Source organism: Aythya ferina (genome assembly GCF_964211825.1).
Source record: "Aythya ferina genome assembly, chromosome: 9".
NCBI classification, from domain to species: domain Eukaryota; kingdom Metazoa; phylum Chordata; class Aves; order Anseriformes; family Anatidae; genus Aythya; species Aythya ferina.
This window is the reverse complement of record NC_140305.1, coordinates 2194849-2219370: the sequence shown is the minus strand read 5'-3', so window position 1 is coordinate 2219370 and position 24522 is coordinate 2194849. Positions and strand designations below refer to the sequence as shown.

The window sequence follows — 24522 nt, the reverse complement described above, 5'->3', positions numbered from 1 at the left end:
TAAATGCAAACTTGACAGAGCTCCATTTGCAAAATACTCATCAATTTTACTATTGTTGCAAAAGTGTCCACAGTTCAGTCAAATGATCATCAACTAGTCTAGAAGTTTATCTAAACTGGGCATCACAGCCATTAAAAAATTCAGTGCAAATGAGAGGCAGGGTATGGCCGCAGAACAATAATACCATTTTAAAATTACTAAAATAGAACTTTGAGTTATAATAGGAACCAGAGCTAAAACTTGAATGCCAGCCTTTTGTTTTGTTTTGTTTTGTTTTAAGCTTTCATGTTGACCTCTGCTCTACACAAACTTAAATCTGTTTTACATCAGAAGTTGCAGGGACAAGAGAGTACATGGGAAAATATGTCTGGGAGTTAAGAGCAGACTTGCTAGATTTCTGAGCTCCAGTGATATTGGTGACATAACTAAAAAGCAACAAACAGCAGGTGAGAGGAAGGATTTAAATATAAATAAGGACACTTTGAAGCCATAGGTTTTTATTGAACACTTTCACATTTACAAATCAAAGTCATTGTTTTTTAGAAAAATGTGTAACTAAGAAAAAATCCAAAAGCCACAAAATACCAGGCAGAGAAAGAAAAGATATTAAAGAAAAATAAAAACAAGGAATAGTGTTGATATATATTCTCTTGCCTAAAAATAAACCAACTAAATACCCTATTTTCTTTAATTAAAAATCACTTAATTATTTAAGGATTTCTGACTAAATTAAGCATTGAAGACACATCAAGATCTCACTAGTGCTGTGATTAGTGATTTACGTAGTTATCAAGATCTGCCCATTTGGACCTGAATTCAGCCTCTAATTAGAAAAGTTATTAGAAATTCAGTCCCATAAATGCAGCATATACGTACTCCATGCTTTAAAATGGTTAACTATATTAATTTACACAATACATTCATTAGTAAAAGACCAAGCTTCCTTTTTTTCCTTTTTTTTTTTTTTTCTTCAGTATTCAATATATACAGAGAGACTATGACGACTTAAATGGCCATGGTTTAACAGATAGCTTCTGCTGTTTTACTAAAGGTGCTGTTCACACTCTATCCATGGGATCAGAGTTCAACTAGCAGTGCATTCAATCTGGAAAAAAGTGGTGGTTACAATAGCATAGTAATAACAGTTGCAGATAACAATCTGAAAAGCTGAAACCACTGAAACATGATGGCTTGCAGTTAGAAAATATTTGTGTGTTTTACCAGAATGTAACCCATTACCCTGCTGACTGGGAAAAATAAAAATCCAGTGGGAAAACATAAAATTAGATCAGAGCTCTCCTAAATGAAAAGAAATTCAGTCTTGCTGAACTGAAATGTGATCATTTGGATGGCATTTCTATCAGCTCATTCATTTAAAACTCAATTTAATGCTATGCTAGAGACTTTACCTTAACAAACACTAATATGTGTACGTGCAAGTTGGATCACAGGTGCAGGCCCATTAGCAGGTCTGTGCAAACTGGCCTCTGTGGGAAACCCACAACTATCCATTGCAAACAGAGGCACAGATTCACCAGCTTTAGGCAGATAACTGAGGTACTGGACACTATAAGAAGTCTCACCAGCTTGCAAAAGATGTCCAGTTTGTCATTGGCAGTGACCAAAAGTGGATGCTTGGGAATTACTGCAAGAAAGGAACTGTAGCAAAATTTAGCATTTTTTTCCCAGGAAACTCTTCCAGCCTCCAAAACTTTGCATCTCTGAGACTTCCTATTAGTCATCTTTAGTGGATTTCTCTTCCATGAACCTGTCCTGTGCCCAATGAATCTTCACAAAAGGTCAGTTCCCACAACACACGGGGACATCATAGTCAGCACATGGCCATCCGCCACATGCAGAACTCAGTCTGCTGAGTCTGAAAATGCTGTCTTCATTAAATGCCCACACTTTTGGTATCAGAAAAATTGTGGGCACTTCTACCTCTCCGCATCAGTCATGATCTTCTACAGTTTTTACATACCTCCCCTGCATATCTGCCCAGCTCAGTTTCTCAGTCTGAAAAATCTGGTTTATGCAGCTATTGGAGGGCTTTTCCAACCTTGTCTATGATTCCATTCCTTGTATAAAGTATGTGAAGCCAGGACTCCATGCATCCAAGGTTGCCCTTCTGCTTTTCTTCCTGGGGGAGGGTTTTCATACACCTTCCTCTTGTATGAAGGATTCAACTTATTCATGTTGAATCATTCTCTGAATATTTCTGTTTTGTTGTTGTTTTGTTTTTCTCCCAAAGAGGAAGCCTTAATGACTGTTCTTATCTAAGACCTAACTTAGATGTCAGGCTGGTGTTTTGAAGAAGGAAGAGTTAGATCAAATTTTACTAAATTTATCAGGTGAAGATCTGAGTGTTTCTGTTTAGCAAGATAAAGAAATTCATGCTATTAATGGTTGCTATTTGACAGTGGTTTCTTTTCAGTACATGAAATGAGAAAACAGAGCCAGTTCATTATGAAGATAGTAAAAGTTATAATAAAGCCAATACAGGCTGAATCCTACAATTGCATGTGGGAAATATAACATATGAAAATGCAACATCAAAGAAAAATGAGCAGGGGATGGAGAGCAGAGAAACATGTAATGAGACTAGTCAGACTAAAGTCTAAGAAAATTGGTTAAGGATAACAGAACTTTGGAAATGGTATCCTACAACATAAGTAGAAAATGGACTGAAAAGAGTGAGACCCAGTCAATCTGTAATTATATTATAAGGACCTGAATAATTTTCCTCATTTCTTCAGATGGAGAAACTGAGGCTCTAAGAGACACAGTATTGACTGTCTCACTTGGAACAGCTCAGAGATCTGGGATCAGACCTACCCCAACTTGTGTTTTGCCCACATCTCTTCCAAATATTTTTCATATTAACTCTGTGTCTAGATAAAACCTGATAACCTGTCAGTGTGAAATTATTAACTCTCTTAACAGCAAAGGCAAGATGTGGGGTTTGTGGCCCAGTATAAATTATTGCTGTTTGTGCAGTGTTAAATAAGTCCGTTGATCAATGGTGCTCTGATGATTTATTGACATCATGCTGCCAATGAGAACTCATGCTGAAACTTAAGATGGATCAAAATTAATTGTGAAATATTAAGGTGAATATTGTATCTTTCAAGGACTTATAGAACCAATTGTGCATTTATAATATTTTAACATAGAAAGCAAAATACATCTGAATAATGACTGTATCCCTTTCATCAGTTCAAAGGGCTACAGCACTAATAGCAAGTAATTGTTTTATCATGTTTTCTTGCAATTCCACAAAAATGGCTCAATATCCCAGTGTCAAAATCAATTCCTAGGTTGCGTACTAAGTATCTTTGTTTTTCAAAAAGACCAAAAAAAAGAAAAAAAAGCCATAAATCTAATTTCACTTGGTTATGAGTACATTGTTTTCACATTTCAATTAAAAAATCTAAACGGCATGAATTCCCCAGTGAACAAAATTTGACTGTTATTAAAACAGATTAAACAAAACACTGCAAAAAGTATTTTTTTCTCTCATGAAAGATTCACAATGCCACACTGCCTTGGTTGGTATGATTATTTCTAAAATTTGATTAATGATTTATGCCTCATTTAGGGTGATACTGTACCTGCCTGGTACAGATTTATTTAGCAGCAGTCTGCTATACCAACAGACTGCTGTTCTCCTTTTCTTTTATACATGTATATCCCTACACTGGCAGCACTGCACAGGAAACTGGTCTATAAACTATTACCATGCACTGAAAACCGTGTGGAATACCAAGCAGAGCTTATCTAATAAGCATTTAATTATTTGCATTGCCGTTAATTTTTGTGTATTTTTACAGTTCAGATCCATACCTTTTAAATTAGAAAGAATTGCATGAGGAATATGGGGCCATATTAAGAGTTAAAATATTTGTTATTATACTTCGGACTTACTCAGGCTTTCATCTGAGACGCTTACTGTTTGATAACTGTGGTCAAGTGTTATCTTCCCCATTTCACTTTTTAAGAACCTGAACCACAGACAGACCGAGCACCTTCTAACACCGTTGGCAAATAGTGCAGACCAGAAGAATCAGATATACAGAGCAAAACAGTTGACACTGAGGACAAAAAAAAATACATTATAAGCATTTATTTAAAAAACAAACAAAAACCAACCAAACAAAAACCAACTTTGGACTAGGTCTTGTTTGATCCCACAGACTGGGTGCCTATTAGTAGCTGGACTCCACCAAGATGTAGTTCTGGAGCACATCTGGTTTACTTTTATCCAAAACTAATTCTGGTTTATGTAACCAACACATGAATGAGGGCACAAAAAGTGGAGATAATCATAAGAGTTGCTTTAGAACTACGATCTTCATGCAAGCTAAAATGGAAAGGCAGACTCAGCCTTTACGAAGTCAGCTGGACAGAGCCCAATTCAAAGCCCTGTGGAGCCAGCAATGAGGTGAGAAGAGGACACTTTCCAGAAGCTTCAGTAGAACTATTTGGCCACCACAATTAATCATTTGGTTGACACATCTCCTTGGCGAGGTCTGCCTCCACAGCTCCTGGATTCATATTCTGTCTGAAATTCTGAAAAACTTGCTTCATACCATGCATCATATTGTGCATTAAAACTACCCACATCACAGGCAGTCTTCTAAAGATAACAATAATCTTCAGGTGATGCCAACAATTTGTATTTACTGGTTGTGTGCAGTGCTCTACTGAGCCCGGCCCCTCTACAACAGTCAGCTGAGCAACAAGAGTAACAGTCTCCAACTCTGCTATGCTCTGTCAGTTTTCTTAACTGTTTCAAGAAATTAGTTCTAATGACTTTGCTATAACATTTACATTAAAAGACAATGTACTTTCTAGCTCCCTGATAAATGTATTAGATTATACTCACACATCATATGCTGGGAGACTACTTGCATATCTCAAATACCAGGGAGTTTTCCATACTCCCAGGATTCAGAAATCTGGGAAAGCAGCAAAATTTAGATTTCCCGAGTCAGCCTTGGTGGATTTCCATGCCTGTGTAAAGAAAATGAACACTGAGTTTTGTTTGTCATCAGAGACTTGCTCTATCTGTGATGAGAACAGGATAACTGAGTGGTCCTGTGCAGATCCATGAGCTGGATTCAATGATCCCAGTGGTTCCCTTCTAACTCAGGATATTCTCATTTTTCCACTGTTAGCTTTACTTTGGATAGACAAGGAGAAAAGAAATTTAAATCTAGAGAGAGACAGAAGTCAAAAAGTATCAGAAAAGCTCCAGACCAAAAATCTGAAAGAATCTCAGTTTCATATAAAGAGGCAGTAGATTAGTTAGTTTACTCTGTTTTGACTTGAGGGATTTTCCTTCATGTGAACAAAGCATGCCCAAAACATGCCTCTTCTGAGGATTTTCACCCAGCCAATGTTTCAGTCTAATGTAGACTATAAGAAATCTGGCCCTGAGTATTGTGCTTATACCCCAAAATTCCCAAGGTCTGGAAAAAAAATTTTGAGTTTTACATTGAGTTTTGATTTACAGAGGTTTGCATGTGTACGCAGGCTTTTTATACAGAGATCCATTCTAAAGCAGGTTAAGGTACCTACATGCTATGTAGACATAGCCGTCGAGGCTTTTTTTTTTTTTTTAAATAAATCAAAGAATACAAAAGTATCGTTTAAAAGTTGACAAGGATTTAGGACTTATTTTTTAGCCCCTTATGCAACCAATTGCTACCTTGTATACCTAATAAAATATAGTAGAGCAATTCAAGTTGATCTGCAGGCAATATAACTCCTACTTCAAATCTACCTAAATACAAAAAGTAATAAATTACAGTTAGTGATCCTTGCTTTTTAACTGGCATTCCAAGTCCATTTGCCTTTCTAATGTATTTTGAAAAAGATAAATGCTCAACACTTAAGCTGCACATAAGCTAAGAAGCTTTTTATTATATTATTCCCAATAAATAAAAATATAAATGCTCGTGGTCATGCAATTTGATCTTTGAGTACACGGCACTATAAATCTAGTCATGATGCATTTCCCTTGAAAATAAATAAGACCTTTTATTGTAAAAATCCAGGACAAAAAGATTCTTTCTTAAGGGCATAAACACCTAATAATCTGAACAGAAACTTAGCCCTAAAAGTAAAGACAGTAAAAGCAACAATTGCTCCAGGGCATGCATACTAACTGGACACATGTTCTCCATGCCAGACAGAAAAAAAGCCCTTAGACAGGAAATTCTATGGGACAGAACTGTTCTATACTCAGCCTAGAGCGCCATGCCAGCATTATGTGGTACTTTGTATTTATTGCAGGCAAGTTTGGTATGGAACTAGTCCTCTGCATCTCTCTCCTCATATTTTCTTGCCATTCCTATTCTTCCAGTACCATTTCTTGTCCTCTGCTTTTGATTCCTATGATACTTACATCAAATCTCCATTTCTTACCTGTCAATATCTCTACTATCTTGCAAACAATTCCCTTTAAGTTCACTCTTACTCTTTTCACAGTGGCAGTCCTCTCACTCAGGATGCCCCTTTTTCTCTAAGGTTGTAATTTTCTGTAAAAAAAAAAACAAGGGAAAGTATGCTTTTCCTAGATATATCATAACAAAAAGTCTCTGGTCTCTCTCTTTTTTTTTTTTTTTTTGAATATGCATATGGGTACTACAATATTTGTATATATACTATTTAGTCACCTCATCACAGGAGATTCCTTAGGGTGTAACCAGCACCTACCTATTTTCTCCTCCATAACATTAAATTGTCATAATCTCTTTGAGTTTAACTATCACCACTTGCCAGTAACTGCTTTTAGTTTTTAATATGTTAAACATATTAACACCGTTTGCACTCTAAGCACTAAGAGCACACAGATATGTTTACTTTCCATACATAATCATGCTTAAGATAAAAATAAATTGAATAAAATAATAAAAAAAAGGAGTAAGGGATTTTCATGAACAGGACCAAATAAAAAGTATATAAAGGAATATCTGTATTGTTTTGATTACTCACACTATTCTGATCTTATGTCCTCTGCTTCACAACAGAAATCATTCTTTTGCTCTAACTGAAGTTGCCAAAATATAGCCTTCATCAACATTAATTCAACACACCATCATCTAAAACAAGGTGATAAAGCTGGTATTTATATCTATCAGGGGACTGACTACAGATGATGACAACAACCATCTCAAAAGGCATAATTCTCTGCCACAGTGTATATCAGTATTTTTCTTAATTATTTCTGACATTTTATCTATTACTCCAAGAACTTTCTCAGAGGGTGGAAATAAAGGGAAAAAATTGCTTTTGTGCCATAGATGAAGAAATACATCTTCTGCACGTAATTCCCAGAAGAAATCTTGAAAATCTTACGGGGTCAGGAAAGAGGTAAGAAAATAGTATTTGTCACCCTTGCTGCATTGGTCATCTAAACTTTACAGTAGCACCTGTGACTTATCTGCCACTCCTCAGGCAGGAAGAAAAGTGAGAATAAAGAAGTATATGGGGGAAAAAAGAGTATCATGAAAGTAAGTATCACCTGGATGCCTGCCTAAAGCTTTTGGTCTTTGAGCTACTTACCTTCTGTTTCTCCATTGCTGATGTCCATTCACTTCAGCTATTAGAAACCATACACAGCAAAAAATGAAAAACCATATAGCTGAGGTTATGGCAAGGACAAGAATGCACCAGGCTTAGGACCAGCAAATAATGTTTGAGAGTTGCCGGGAGAAAAATTTTCCAGCTGACAAATTGTACAGATGCAATAAGAGTGACCAATGTTCACTATCTACAGAGAATAGTAAGATTAGATGAATCAAAAATAGGCAGCTCACAAAACCGAAGGATGCTTTGAAAAAAGCACACGAAAAAGTTTGTTACAAGTCACTGCTTTTAACATGAGTTTGATTCAGAAAGGACAACAAGTTGCAAGGAGCAACTTGTCATAGAGCCCTAGAGAAATTTCAAACACAGTTGGCTGCTTAGCTTAATGACACCATTATTAAACTCAAGATAAGTAAAACAGGCTATAGAAGACACGAGCTTCCTGTTCTTATCTTAAAAACCTGAAAACACTGCAGCTGTCCCACAGCACTATACAAAAAAACCACGCATCATCTGGTTTCCAGCCTTGGAGCTAGTTTCTGCACAGTCTTCTCTCACCCTCTGAATCCTCCATCATCCTCTGTTGATGACCCGCCGGCATGAAGATAGTGATCAAAACATGAATTTCACATAGTTGTTGGACCTATTTTATATTGCATTACATGGATACAAATCAAGTTAATAGCACTCCATGGAAGCTCATATGTATAGAATTATATTGCTAGGTATAACAGTGTTTCTAACAAGTGTTAGGACAAACCAGGAGCATGTGAATTATTCAGTATTTAACAGAACGAAACACATAAGTTTCAGATATTCACTGGTCAGGTGGCTTGTCCTTATTCTACACTCAATGAGAAATGAAAAGTGCCTTTTCCCCCTTCTTCTAGTGTTGGCTACATGGTGGCCTGCCTTTAAGAAGGCATTTACTGCCTACCTCTGAGAGATAGAAGAGGAAGGGTGAGTGATTTTCATGCTCTGGCACTCATTGTAGGCTGTTTAATTTGTCAGGACTACTAGGCCATGGTTTTGTACTCTGACAGGTTTTTGTTATTCCTGCTAATCCCATTTCTGTTGTGTAATGTGCGTGGCAGCATCTGGTGACAACAGAATAGAACACCTAATTGTGAATGAATACAGAGCGCCCTGTTCTGCCACATTGCCTGTTGCACTATTTTTGCATTTTTATGGCTGAGGGTGGGCTTCCAGGAGCTGCAAAGCAGACAGCCCATTGTTGTAATCAAATTTTCCATTTGCATGTGTGTGTTCCAGCAGCCTTCATGTTTCTACGGCCCCCAGGATTCCCTGACTTTGGCTTTCTGGCTCCTTCTTCTGAGTAGCGAGGATGATCATACCTATTTATTAAACAACCTCTCTTTACTTTACAATTAAGTCACAATATGAAGCTGACAGATTTACATGCATTTGGGTGTGACTGAAGTGAGCAGAAGGTGGGGTGGGTGGATGCAAGACCTGCACGACTGCTGCCCCCACCCATGGCACAGCAGCTTCACTCACTTGCTAGACACAAGGACCAGCCGCTGCCTGCAGATCCCCTTGCCATCTGACCATCTATTTATCTGCTCCACCTGTTCTGATATTCCAGTGGCTCACTGACTCAAAGTCCTATTCCACTTTGCCAGTCAGGGCATACAGAGCAAGCATAGAAACTCTGGGCTATGCTCATGTAGACGAGCTTAGCTCCTTGTAGAGTACAGTGACTATAAATGCTCCCAGAAGGCAAGATTAGATTATGTTTTTAAACAGTAGTCTTCCAGATTTCAGAGGAAGGAGTGGAGTTCAATAAATTCAAAACTTCCTGAGAGTAGATTACTGATTTAATCAAATTCTTACACAAATACTCTCCTGATAGGGTACTGATCAGATAGCTTCATCTCTGTGTGACCTAAACTGGTTCCAACTAATATTAGTATAACAGCAAAATGCCCTCACTTAGAATGAAAAATGTCTGAAAATATCATTTTGGAAGAAGCTTGGATCATGGTTGACAATTGGTGCGATATAGTTACTCAAAACATGTACAGATCAGAGTGGTATTGAGTTCGACAAAATGGACCAAGGCTATTATTTATAGAACAAAAAAATATTTTGAGAAGAATGATAAACCTTTCTGTCAAGAGGTCTCTATGTGTTTTCAGCTTAGATTATTATCAGTCACAATCACAAGTATTGCATAACAAGACCGACAAAATTTACTGCCAAAATCAATCTTCCAGAAACTGTCAAAAGATTAATTAAGACAAAGCTCTAAAAACACAGAGATCTGAAATACATGACTGACAACATCAAAGACAAAAACTTCAAGGAGGGTGTCCAGAATTACCAATTAAAATGCAGACTTGAATTTTCTCCTATAACACAATTTTTCTCTCAGTAAACTACACAGCTCTTCTGTATTCACCACAATAATACAAAATCAAAACATGAAACCTGTTGGATATGGCAACCTAAAAAAGATCTAAAGCTGGTATAAAATTTAACTGTTTATTCACACATTTTTTTTTTAATATCCTCTATATTATAGGATGTCGAATTTACTAAGTTTAGAACAGGTGGTCAAACAGTAACAGTAAATATGAAAGCAGTTTCAGGACTGAAGCATGAAGCAGCATACAACTCACAAATGAAACTAAGATCTTGTCTTACACTTTCTCTTATCTGCTACAGTTCGATTCTAAACTGAGTTCTAAAGAAAAATAAGATAGTGTGAAAGCAAAAATATTTATGTACGCTATGCATACAAAATACACAAGCAAGGGAGAAATGTTCCTCCTTATCAAAGACTCGTATTAGATGTATCCTTCTTCTAAGCATCTGTGGACAAGTTCCTCATAAATGATGCCTTTCATCAATAATGGGAGCTGTTATTCATTATCATCATCTGTTTATAATCAATGAGAACACTCTTGAAAACCAATCCAATTATTTAGGTCAGTAGTTTTTAACCTTTTTCTATTTGTAGACTCGAGCATTTTCCAGTGGATGTGAGGCTCTGCTAGAAATTTGCTCATGTAGATAGCTGTCACTTTATCTGGCACTTACAACAAACTGTCTAGAATTTATCCCTTCCCCTCGCATCCCCTCAAGAAAATGCTTTTAGTCTCTAAGAAAAGAAAAGAAAAAAAATATTAATCAAAAAAATATATATTTTGTCTAAATTAAAAAAAAAAAAGCATACATGAATCCACGCATTTTAATCACCTTGATAAAACACGCATGTAAAATTTCCTCAGTTTGTATCTAAAAGTCACACAAATTATTTTGATTACAATACAGGAAGGATGCAGTTCTGCTGACATTGCCCCCAGCTGGCACAAACAGTTAAGTTGGTGCTATGCCCCAGTCCTCCTTATCCAGCTTATTGTGATCAATGAATTGTGCTGTGGAACCAAGACTGATCAAGTAGGGACAAACACCTCTAAATCAAAATTGCTCTCAAAAAGTACTTTTGTGACACTGTATCCCAATAGCATTGTACATGCTACAATTCTCCAGAAAATTTTGAACATGGTTTTGAACAGAGAGGGAGGGAGAAGATTACAGGCAAGCAAGGGACAGCTCCAATTCCCTAATTCGGTAACAACAGTACAAATTAAAAGGTTCCAACTGCATCCAATATGTGACTTTATATTCCTAATCATGCAGTAGAACAAATGCAAGACAGATTGGGGCTGCCTTAGGAAGGAACATTGGCTGAGATCTGGCCATGCAAGCTTCTGGTGTCCCACCTAAAGGTACATTCCACCTTTACGGGAGATCAGTAGCAGCAGAAACTGCTCCAGGCACACAGGCTGTGTTCTAGGATTGTTCTGCTCAGAAACAGAACTGTGTCAAATAAGAATTGCTACAGCAACCACTCATGAACACAGACTGAACAGACAAGACAGTTGTTTGCAAGAACTTAAAAAATATCTAATGCCATTTTACTGTTTATTATAATTATTATAGTTACTGGAATACAAAGATTGCATATATTTTACTGTATCTTCACTAAACTACTGTGAACGTATTTGTACAGGCACTGTGCCTAACGCAGAGTTGCATTTAACAGATCAGGCTCTTAAGTTTCCAAATCAGTTCAACCTCTGACCTCTTAAACAACCAAGGAGAATACCTACATCAGCTCTGTGCAGGCTTTGGTAATCCCTAACACAAACCCCCTGGGAAATGCTCTGAACCAACAAACTCATTTCACATGTTGGAAGCAACGAAACAACTGTTGCACTACTTCAGCAAAGTAGCTGCTGAAAAGTTCCTAAAGGAAAAGCAGGCTGGGGAGGGGGGAAGAACTATCCTGGTTTTAATGAAAAACAAACAAAAACAACCAACTAACCAACCAACCAACCAAAAAAAAACAATTTAGGACTGACTACTGTATTTAAATTAAATCTACTTGCTTTTTAAACAGTTGAATAGATGCTTTTTAATTATTGCTAATTGTTTAAGATATTGTTGTATGCCCCTGAAGATTTAAACAGCATAAATTTAATTCCTTTAAAATCTCCTTCAGCTACAAGCAATACAGTAAGAAGCCCCATAGGTATGGCAGTAAAAATAACCATAAAGGCATAAGCATTTAAATGAGGAGAGCACGGAATACTTCCCACTAAAAAGAGAAAAGCAAAGGAGAGGAGAGGAGAGGAGAGGAGAGGAGAGGAGAGGAGAGGAGAGGAGAGGAGAGGAGAGGAGAGGAGAGGAGAGGAGAGGAGAGGAGAGGAGAGGAGAGGAGAGGAGAGGAGAGGAGAGGAGAGGAGAGGAGAGGAGAGGAGAGGAGAGGAGAGGAGAGGAGAGGAGAGGAGAGGAGAGGAGAGGAGAGGAGAGGAGAGGAGAGGAGAGGAGAGGAGAGGAGAGGAGAGGAGAGGAGAGGAGAGGAGAGGAGAGGAGAGGAGAGGAGAGGAGAGGAGAGGAGAGGAGAGGAGAGGAGAGGAGAGGAGAGGAGAGGAGAGGAGAGGAGAGGAGAGGAGAGGAGAGGAGAGGAGAGAAGAGAAGAGAAGAGAAGAGAAGAGAAGAGAAGAGAAGAGAAGAGAAGAGAAGAGAAGAGAAGAGAAGAGAAGAGAAGAGAAGAGAAGAGAAGAGAAGAGAAGAGAAGAGAAGAGAAGAGAAGAGAAAAGAAAAGAAAAGAAAAGAAAAGAAAAGAAAAGAAAAGAAAAGAAAAGAAAAGAAAAGAAAAGAAAAGAAAAGAAAAGAAAAGAAAAGAAAAGAAAAGAAAAGAAAAGAAAAGAAAAGAAAAGAAAAGAAAAGAAAAGAAAAGAAAAGAAAAGAAAAAGCTATGTGTTTTGGAGACACAAGAAGCAAACCATGAAATACACAGTTGAAACATTTAGGATGACTAAGAAAAAGGTCTATGTTCACTTGTTAAGGAATGCGCTAAGGCAGACTAAAGCATATGAATGGCCCTTTCACAGGTCACAGATTCTATTCAGTTCTTGGACATTGTTATTATCCAATAGAAATAGATGGGCCTAATTAATATTCTGAACATACCTGAGAGAACATTCTTAAGGAAATCATCCTCTGGTGGTTTAGGTTTGTTGTGTTTTGGGGTTTTGTTTTTTGTTGTGGTTTCTTGGGTGCTATACATGCTTTTTGGTTTTGTTTTTAACAAACAGCAGACATTACAAATAGCTTCTGGTTAATAAAGTATAAGTATAAGCATAATTTTGGTGTTAAAAGTTTAATAAAAAGTCTACTTCTGAATATATTTGTTTATGCAAAGACTTTTTTTTTAATTTTAGTAAACAGTTTTGCCATATAGATTAAAGCTGAACTGCAGTCATTTTGCAAGCAATTATAATCTTGGCACTTTTCTGAACATAATATAACAATTACCACAGCAACTGCATTTTTATCAGAGCACTGCAAGCATGCTGCAGGTTAATATCAGTGTTCAGCAACTTCAGATAATATTTCTAAGATGCTCGTGTTTAGCCAATTTCAAATGTAGCAGGCAGCTTCTGATATGAACTGAGTTCTGTGCTTTTAAGATAATGTGGTTATATAGACCCTGATTTTATATATATAGTTGGACTGATGTCCCCCTTACAAAATCCTGCTAAGGTTGATGAGAGTCTAGAAAATCAAAATGCAGGGCCAGCTCCACAGCAAGAAAGATGAACTCTGATGACAAAGTTAACTTTCCAAGGAGCATCACAGACTGCACAACTAGGTTAGGATCCCAGCTCTCCTATGGTGTGATATTGGGTGAGCCTTCCCCTTGCACAGCCTGCCTGTTTACATAATCAGTTTTGGAAAAAGCATGTGCTGTTGATGAGTGTTTGCGTGGTACTAACCACTGCCTTAAAATGATGTTGTTACTATCCTAATCTACACTGGATTTTAAAGATACACAGTTTGGTTTCAATTATGTGACTCCTCCTGAGCGATCCCAGAAAGAAATATCCTAATTTTTTGAGACTTGGTTCCTCTCACTGCTGACCCTTGCAGGAGTTTTGCTGTTGACTTCACAGGGAGCAGAAGCAGGCCCAGAAAATGGATAATCGCCCTGAGTCATTTGAGCTGCATCACTGCATTTTGAATTCAGGACACTGCTTCAGTACAGTGACTTGTTCTCATCTTAAATGTCTGGATGGCATACAAATATAGATAAAAGTAGATGACTAATTATCACAAGGCATGCATGGAGGGAAGCAGTAAAGAGGAGGGTAAGTTTGTGGGTTACTCCCACACATAAATCCTCTATGTGTCAATGGGTGAATAGACCCTACTTTAATCTATTGTACAAAGCTGTTTTATAACAACAATAAGCTGAAACAGAGAAGAGACTATATTAGAAATGCAAATATCAAAATACATCACTACTAAAATGCTTGCAGGTAATCATGTAATCCAGTTCTGTAGTACACCCAGAAATAGGAGTCAAGTGTTTTGTACTGAAACCTTAATAAGGCATATGTGGGGAAAATAAATAAATAAATAAATAAATAAATAAATAAATAAATCCCATTGAAATAGATAGGCCTATTCACTTCAGAGACAGTGAAAAAGAGAGGAACTTTCTTTGTCTTGCCACTTCAGGGCCCCTTGATAGCATTTTCCTTTTTTATTGTCTTTTAGATATAGATGCCCCTCTGCTTAAATATCACCAAGGCTACTAGTAACAAATACCTAAATACATGTATATAACAGATGCGTAAGTGCATCTTGGGATAAATACATTATGGACAATTAACTGTCATCATACCCCTCAATTACATTTTCACCCGCTCCTGTAGTGTACAGGAGTGTACCCGCTCCTGTAGTGTTAACCTGTGGCTTGTTAGTAATAGTGTTGTAAAGCAACTCTAAGGTTCAAAGATAGCTCTGCAAAAATCTGTTTTCCTCTTTTCTTAAATGTGCAGTACACAAACAGAAACAAACACATGCAAAAAAGAGCACTACCTTTTCTTTTACCAGCTGACACTTGACTGAATGAAAAATTTTAATTTGCCTGCTGTGTCATACAGGAAAGACCATTTGCATGAAGCAGCCGGACTAATTCTGATTTCACTAAAGTAAAAATTAACCTAGAGAAGAAGCAAGTGAAACTCATTTTGGCACATTTTGTAACATTATTTTAAATGTCAAATTTCTCAGCCATGAGGGGATAATATAATAATCACATACAGCATTTGAGATAATTTTGTAACACACATCATTTTTAGTCAAAAGTAAAAGAAGTTGTTAGAAACACAACTAAGCCTGATACATATCTAGGCTACAGTATAATTGTCTACAATTTTGCAAAACGAATATGTGTATAAGTTAAAGTAGCTATTGGATATCCTTACTATAATCACACTTAAATCCATAATAGTTCCTGGAAGGATTATTTGTTGTTAAATATGTGAGCCGCATAATTCAGTAAGCTCTGTATATGACATCAATGGAGTGTCTGTAAAGAAAAATATTAAAAATATACTGTACAAATGGTCTTGTAGCTAGAAGCAAATCTAGCACAGCAATACTAGCCTTGGTTAATATCCCAGTGGCATTTGTGTTACTGGTATATTTGTTTATGCTTTAGTTTTATATTATTAACAGAAAGCTTTTTTTTTATTCCTCTCCTGTATGCTTCCAATGTTAGTTACTATCTCTGTTAGCAATTCTGGGCTACTGCATTACTTGGGAAGGGAAACACAGATAATCTGAGGCTTTTCGGAGCTTCAGGGGGAAAGATAGGGTGAGATTTGCAATCAATCACATCACTTTCCCATTATACAAGGGATGCCACCCAAAATCTCACATGCTGGATTCCAGCTGACCCACTCCACCATGAGTTGACAGCTTCCTTTAATTGTGTTGCTAGTTCTTTGCTTGTCTTTAAAATGGTCTGTGAAGCAAAGTTGAAGGACAGGACAGTGAGGTATTTACAGATAATATTGGAGAACAGCATTTCATTCTAAGATGCGAGTGACTTACCTGAGAGGTTGGTATTTATTTATAGATGAGAATCAAATATGCATGGCTCGATCAACATTGACGCAAGGATTGTCAAATGGCAATGTTTCATTGCGTTCAAGCAGTCCTGTAAAGAACTGGATTATCTGAATTAATGATAACAGCCACTGGCCAATCAGCATAAACTGTGAAGAGTTACAGCATCTTACTTTACTAAATCCATTGTTTCCACAAAGTTTAATCATAGTTGGATGACACAAAACCAAATACAACCTGTCCTGCTTAGCAATGGCTGTCAGCTAATCTGCATTTTGAAATCATATATGAACAAAATATTACCAAACAGCCCCTTCAAACGGGTAGGAGAAAGAGCAAGAGAAAAGACAAATCCAAATATTTGGTAAAGTGTTAGCACTAGCTATAGGGGGAAAATAGTACGAAAGAAAAGTATGGTTAAAATCAGGAAAACCTTCTGCTACCTGCTATATACAAATCCACCGCTGTCTGGATGCCTTACTACTTGGAAGAGTTTAAAAAACCTGAAAGACCAGACCAAAGACCAGAAAAATGTGTCACGAGGAAAAATCCTACAGGATCCAGAACCTGGACTGGATGATACAATAGGACACCCTCATTTCTAGCATTCTTTTCTTGGCAGCTATTTACCTCTTTTGCTAAAATGCTGGCTCCATAAAAAGAGTTGCCTGTCTTTCCTGCCTCAGATATTTTTTTCTGTATGATTAGAAAATTTATCAAAAAAATAACATCTTAAAAAAATTATCTCCTTCAGATACTGAACTGAAGAATATGAACTGCAATGCTTTGGGATTCTAAATTCTGTAATGATGATAGGAAACACCCTGCCATCTATTGTCTAAGCTCTTCTATTGACTAGCCAGTGCAAAATTAGTATCAGTAGCATTTCCATTGACCTATAAATGGCCTGAGCAAAATCTCATAACAAATCCACAGTGTAGTTGGAACTCATCTGTTGTTTCCACTTCCTACTTTGCAGATGAGATAGTCTCAAAAGAGTTAGGGTAGGCTGAAGACTGGTTGGACAACTCTATAAGTGAAGTCTCAAGACTCTTGTCATTCTAGCTGTCTAAATTACTTAAACAGGACTCAGAGGGACTTAAAGGGGAGAAACGACATGACAAACAATTATATTCTAACACACTATTTATAACAATGCCCTTTCAGATTATTGTTCCACTCAGACTGACACATTACTGTAATCCCAGGGATAAATCAAGGGATTTAGAGTTAGATCGTTCACAGCTTGTAGGCATAAAAAAAAAAAAAAAAAAAAAAAACGAATAAAGAACTGACATTCGGGAAATATAGTGACTCAAGGATAAATTCTGCTGGGATGAGCTTAATTTATCAATGTCAATAACAACGGTGAACGCATCGCAAGAATACATGCATATTAATTGAAAATAACTCAGATTAAATCACTGCAGTTTGACATTTTAAGATAGGCACTTTATCTTTTCAAGAAATAGAGCACTATAAAATCTTTAATCTGAAAACACATCTTAATTGCATGTTATCACCTCCTAATTGCTTCTATATTATATTAAACATTTTGCTAATTACTAGCCTGATCATGGTGTAAATAGCTTGAGGCTAGAGCTTATAACCAGCAGAAGACAACTGGGCACAATGAGGGCCACAAAGAAGTTTATCACTTCAGTGTATTATCATGGACTTCCATCATTAGCAGTGTCTATCACTCGTTATCTCTGCTTCCCTTGTGAGATAAAGAAGAGAGGCAATAATGTAGATCAGAGGTTGGCTTGCATTTCAGTTAATCCATCTATTTCTAGCTCTAGATTTCTAATATTCCCTGGAGACAAAAGTTGTCTGCCTACTGCTGTCACTAATATACTGCTTGAAGACTGAGGCCATAATGCTATTTGCTCTACTACAACACTGGGTAATGGAGGTGCTCCTGGACAGCTGGAGGTGCATGCTGCATCTGAATCCAAAGGACATGGACGAAATGCATTGCTATGAGCAATCTACCCACTTAGCTTCAGAACCCAAGTAATACAAATACAATGTATAGACAGCATCTCAGGCAGCTGTTTGTGCATTCATCAGGAATGAAAATTATTTATGTATAGGTAATAAAAGTGATTACACAAAAATGCCAGGTAACCTAACAATGCAGGCACTCGTTTGGGCAGCAACTAATAATTTAGGCACAGTAATTGTTTAGATAATTACTGCTACCTGAAATTAGCAGACCAGAATATTTTTTTTTTAAAGGAAAACAATTTTATCCAACAACGCATTCAAGAATGAAGTGACTTTGTGAGTTACAAACTGCAAGGTAAAACAGACTTATAAAACATGATTTCCATTTACCAAAGGGGAAAAACAAACAAACAAACAAACAAACAACAAAAACAAACAAACAAACAAACAAAAATAATAATTTGGTCTGTTCTCAGGTAAAACAGTTTTTCTTGCCTTGGCAGAACATCAGTTTGGCAAGTGCAAAGAGGAGGTGGTGATATATGGCCTATGAATTTTTCTCCCTCTGTTTAAATTAGACTTTCACCGTAGCTCCTTTGTCTGGCCTTACTGCAAAATGCCAGAGGCCTAAGTTTGTCCCTGCTTATAAAAGCTTACTTTTATATCCTTCTTTGCATTGTGGCAGCAGCAACGGATCCATGCCTGGAGCTTCATTTGATACAGGAAAATAACTCACAACTTCTTTTACTGAGCAGAAAGTATTCAAGTCGGGCAGAAAGAAAACAGACTGCAAATGAGGGAATATGAAAGACAGATGAGTTTAGGCCTGAGTCACGAGATGCCAAAGCAAACCATTCTCAGCTCCAAACTGTTTTTCTCACTGAAGACCACGCTTCATGAAATTGCACACAATTAAGCAATAAGTAAGCAGTGTACAAATCTGAAGAAACTCTGCCCTCTTATCCACAGGGGCTGACTCCTCAGCATTGGGACACATGACCCTTTTTCCAGCAAAACCAGGGGCACGGTCCCTACTTCGGCTTTCCCCTCCTAGGACCTTTACACCTACTGGACTCTCTTCTGTGCCATTTTTTCCATTATTTATTCCAAGAGATATATCACACTTTACCTAAATTTCTGTTTTTCATAGATTTGAACCTGTGCTTTCTCAGGGTTATCATAAAATAAGTCAGAGAATTGCGGTTAAATAAGGCGTGAGTGCTAACCATGGCCTTGGGTACTGCTTGTCGCTTAGTTCATGCCCATCTCCCCTGCGGCTGCTGTGACTCCTTGCTGTCCCATCTCTGCACCTCAGTCCCTTCAGTGACACAAGTTTCAGCATTACATTGACAGGAATCTTGGGCTGTGAAAGATTGTGTCAAAGCTTCAGAAACTGGGCTTCCTGTCAAAATTTCTCAGCTGCGAGCATACAGAGGAATGAAATACAGCACAGCTAACCTGAAGGAGGCAATGACGCACAGCTGTTTTATTGCCTGGTACAGGTAAGACATTTTTAGGGAATATATTCTGCCTTTTAATGAGCCCACAGCAGAAGGCCCTGGATTTATCTCAGCTGCCAGAATCCTTTCACTTTCAGGTTCTTATTATCTTTCTCTGTTTCCTTCTGTCTTTGTTTCTAGGCTGTGTCTGTTAAAAGCGCTTCAGCCCCTTTCTTCAGCTCCCAAGCAGTTGTTAGAAGTGCGTCTGCTTTCCCCAAGAATTTCTTAATTTGCCTTCTTTATTTCCTCTTAAACCTATGGGAAAGCTGTGCTGTGTTCTTGCCTGCCTTTGTATCCAAAGCGAGGAGAGGGAAATATTTCCTGGTGGAATAAATATTCTGCCATGGCAGACTGGTGCAAGGACAGGCCCCCTGTGTGGTAGCAAGTGGTTTTAAGAACTTATTACATTAAAAGACGGGGGCGCACACAGCTTAAAGGAAAGTCTGTACCATACAAGATTGGACTTTTGCAAGGGCTTATTTCTGTGGTTGTATTTTAAACCCATGCTACACAAGTTTCGTGATATTTGCTTGTGTTTTCTCCTCTGTATTCACATGTTTTATCTACACAGCCACTAATTCTTGATATAAATGATGCTAAGCAGTAAAGTATGGTCCATTAACTTGTTTTTTAAAAGTATCTAAAATTTACGAAGTGATTTAAATAATAATATAAATTATATTAAGTATGTGCAGCAGCAGAGGGTACAGCCTCCTAAACAGAATGAATTTCTCCTTGGAGAGCACTGATTAGTTCATTTTTCCTAATGCATCTTCTGTTATAGTCAGAAGTTCCTTTTTTTTCCCCCTCACTGTCTTACTTATGAAGCATGCATATGTATATATGTAAGTTCCATTTATATATTTGATAGCTAGATTAAGTGGTATCCTACTTCACCTCCACAAAGGGCACAGCACTTCTCAAGGTGGTAGCTACGTTTCTTAGGCAGGGGAAACTGAGGACAAGGTAGCCCATCTGTGGGTTCTTGACCTGCTCAATATATGGGCTGACCACTTCCAAACACACAATCTGTTGCTAAGAGTCTAGAGAAATGTGGATGAATACTGTCGTTTCTCTCGATGAAATGTATTGTTGAGGCCAATTATAAGGTATTGTCCATTAAAACTGATCTAGCAGTTATTGCTCTGTCAAAAAGGTATAGCAGATGGCTTTGCTCTGCTTTCTCGAGTATCTAGCAATGCACCTCTGCTTCTCCTCTCCCCTCACTCTACTTATTCACACCTTGTTTCCCAGGGCAGGGAGAAGTCCCCTTGTTCCCTCACATGTGCTTTCCATACTCCTAGAAAAGAGGCTGCCATCTGGCCTAATGAGTTTTGAAAAAAACTGCCTTCAAGATAACTTTTTTTTACTTGCAGTGATGTTCCTTTGGTGGTTGTTTACCAGCACCCTGGTCATTTAGACTGTAGTTTAAGATGCATCATGGTTGTTTTTTTCCCCTAGAAATATCAATGTAGGTAGTGCTTTCCAATAAGTGGACATTAATTCATGCTAAATTACAGTGGGATTCCCATGAAATTACATATTACATCCACATGAATACTGAAAGAAATCATTATGATTAATGGTATAATTTATACGTGCATGTTGATGAAAGAATCATAATCTAGACTAAATTAGTAGAGATTTATGTACTAATAATTTTATTGTGCTCTAAGGTCCAGATGAAAACCAACTAAGTGATGTTGTATTGACAGCCAGTTCACATTATCATACCTTAAAGGGGTAGTAAAACAGTATCAAATAAACAATTTCTAATGTACATTAACTCCATTTTACTTTTTTTTTTTTTTTTTCCCTGCAGAATCTTTATTTATGGCACTTCTAGGAATAAGGTTTCCATTCCTTTCATCTTCACATATGTGCCAAAGAATCTAGGTAGATGAGATGAATGGAAATATTTAAACATAAAACAACTGACTTTTAACAGAGCGAAGTAAACAAACTGATCTGCTCTGCCCATGAGCTTTTGAGTGCGTGAAGGCCATGTGGCTGCATGCAGGGAGCTGGTGCAGCTCTCCCCAAAGCTCATGGCACCCCAGCTCACTACTGAGGACGGCCATGGCAGCACCCTACACTCATCCAAACTACCCATGTTGTTGACACCCACACCACACCTGAGCCACTCACCAGCTGTATCCCAAACATTCAGCGCACTCCTGTCTTAAATGCAATCTTTATTGATTTTTAATAGCTTAATGCAGACAGTGGAATTTGGGGAGTAAAGGCACCATGAAATGAATTCATCCTTGATTTGCCATATAGGAAAATACCAGCAGAAGCACCTTTCTCATTGGAAATATTTTTTGAAGTGTTTATTGCTCAAACTGAAGCACAACTGAAGCTGATGGTAATGCAGGCCTTTTAAAAACTGAGTCTGTGTTGCAGGGACCATGTACCAGTGTCACACAGTCACCTTGTGCAGTTCAAAATGCAAAATGCAGCTGATGGTAAATATATGAGATAAAATGCATTAGTTAATATTCTAAAGAGAGGGTTGCAAATCATTTTACATTAATCACTAATCAAATGTTTATAAAATGCATCTCTGTATGTAATCACCAGCTGATCTTACCTCTGAAATTCTTATGAGAAATAGAAAGTGGAACATACATTAAATTCTATTTCAGTTACATTTTAAAAAGGATAAATTGCTGACTGGCAAAATCTGCAATTTTTTTTTCCTAGGATGCTCTTAGAACATCATCCTTTTCATATATTCTTTAAAGAAATCGTCTAATTTAGTCAAAATAGTCCTATGTTTTTGCAATAACTTTCTTTATTAATCTATAGCAACTCGGATAGGACTCCTCCCCAGGGAGTTGAGACTAAACTATTTGTAATTTCCTAGAAGCAAACATCCCCTGATCTCTTTGTCTAACACTGTAGTAAGATGAGACAACAGCAGCACTACCACTTATTTAGTAATTAAATTAGTAATTTAGTAATTTTAGTAATTAAATTAGTAATTTAAGCAAGATCCAGAATGTCTTCCCCTCCATCCTCCCTTTTTATGTTAAAATGTTAAAATTTGCTATTTTAACATTTTGCTGCTGGGGATGCATTTTCGTTATAGTACAAAGCTGAATATGAGAGGCAGTGTTTTAAATTTTACACAATCTCAGATATATTAGTTCATAACAAAGACTGTTGGAGGATTAACTCTCTTCTAAAGGGAACACAATGTCAATTTGCAAAAGGAGAAATTACTAATGGCAACATACTAATGACAAGCAACCTTTTTCTATACATTTTACCTAGCTATTATTTATGGAACCTGCAGCCACCACTATACATTATGCAGAATACCTAACTAATTTTCAAAATCCTCGCTTAAAACTGAATTCAAGGGAAAGACCTCTTGATCTTACAAAAGGCGTTATTGCCGGAGATTAAACTGCTTGATGCTATGTATTGTTCTAGCTGTAGTCAAGAGGGAATATTAATTGAGATGTTCCATGGATTACAGTGTGTATTCCACAGTGGTTCACATGTTTCCTGGTGGTCTTTCCAACAGGAATAGCACAAATGAGGGGAATAAGACGGATCATTTTGAACCTTAGTTGTTAAGCCATTGTTCTGTCGTGCACAAAAGGTAATGCTTGGTTGATTTGCTTTATTTCTGAGCTGTTCTGATTTTTTCCTTGTGCACCTAATCTCCGCCACTTCCTCTGTGAGTCATCAGCAGCTGGACCCAGTGAAACCACAGGAATTGGCTCCTGGTAAAGAGCTCTAATGGTGCTATTACTCAAGTTCAAATCTCTTTAAGCCTAGTAAAGAAGCATCATGAGTCATATGGTACAGACAAGAGTTCTTTTGCATTTGCTTCTTTAGGAAAATCAAAACCCATGCTTTGCTTTTTCAAAGTGATTACATTGGGTGGCTCCTATACCTATTTCTCTCTGCCTGTCCTTTGCAGTAAGGATGAAATGTTATTTTTATTTGAATTCCTCATTACTTTTTCCTTGTACTTAACCACTCTACTGGCTATAATTAAAAGCAAGTTCTTAAAAAATAAAACAACAAAAAAATTTACAACCATTTGGCTCTTCCCTTTCTGCTCGTTTTCATTGCACAGAAGTGCAATATGAGTCACACCTCTGATTCAGCTGATTTGATTAGTTGTTGCTGCCATACTCCTGCTGCTGTCACGGCAGTAGTCTGTATTTGTGGCATACATTCCTGCTGTCTGACAGAACAGGTGGATATTGTACAGTAGATTGAAAAGAATGGTGTGAATGGTAATTGTTCTGCATCCCTGTTACACAAACCCAGCAAAAGTTGGGTCTGTAAAATGAGTATCTCATGATTTGCCTGCAGATACTAGGATGGTCACATATCTTATTTAAACTAAGGCCAGATTTTCAACTGTAGAAGAGAATAACCTGGTCAAATGAAATTTACAGTTTGAGATGGTCAGACGTTGTTCATAACCTCTGTTCATTTAGATTCTAAGGCTTTTCTATACAAGACAATTTGAAAACTTCAGAGAGCTCTTTGACTCTTGGTAAGAGTTCCTTTCCCCTTCTTCAATTAAAACAAGTCATCCTTAACATTTAAAAATGGTCCTTATTAAAAGAATATCTCAGTTATTATCCTCTGAGACTAGCATTTTGCCTTCTGATGAAGTCTTGCATGCTGGTTGTAGGAGCTTTACTGAATTGTAATGTAATACTGCTCTGCATAGTCTGTGACAGCCTGTTAAAATGGGCAGTAGAAGAAGAAAAGGAAAAAATGAAAGAAAAAAGGAGAATGGGTAAAGGAAGGGAAAAACTCAAAGGGAGATTATTGTTCAGTTTACTAAGCAGAGTAAACTATATGGTAGTTAAGAGATCCTCTTGCAAAGTGGAGGGGCACCTCTGACTATAGAGGTCTTTGAATTATCTGTAAAACATGACATTCCACATGCTTCACAAATCGAAAGTATTTCAATGAAAACACAAGTAGCAGTTAACCAATAGGAAGAACTGGAGAAACCAAATACAGAAAACATGAAACCTAAAGAGAA

General features: G+C 37.3%; 1 protein-coding gene across 1 annotated transcript in view; it reads right to left on the bottom strand.

The window, feature by feature from the left end:
• Window positions 1-24522, bottom strand: part of LOC311441537 (uncharacterized protein) — a 340215-nt gene that overhangs the window by 102541 nt on the left and 213152 nt on the right. Inside the window, exons 10-11 of the mRNA XM_084529789.1 lie at window positions 6430-6542; window positions 4886-5013 (exon numbers count right to left, since the gene is read on the bottom strand). The gene's annotated coding sequence lies outside the window, so the exon portion shown is untranslated. The remainder of the gene's footprint in view (window positions 1-4885; window positions 5014-6429; window positions 6543-24522) is intronic.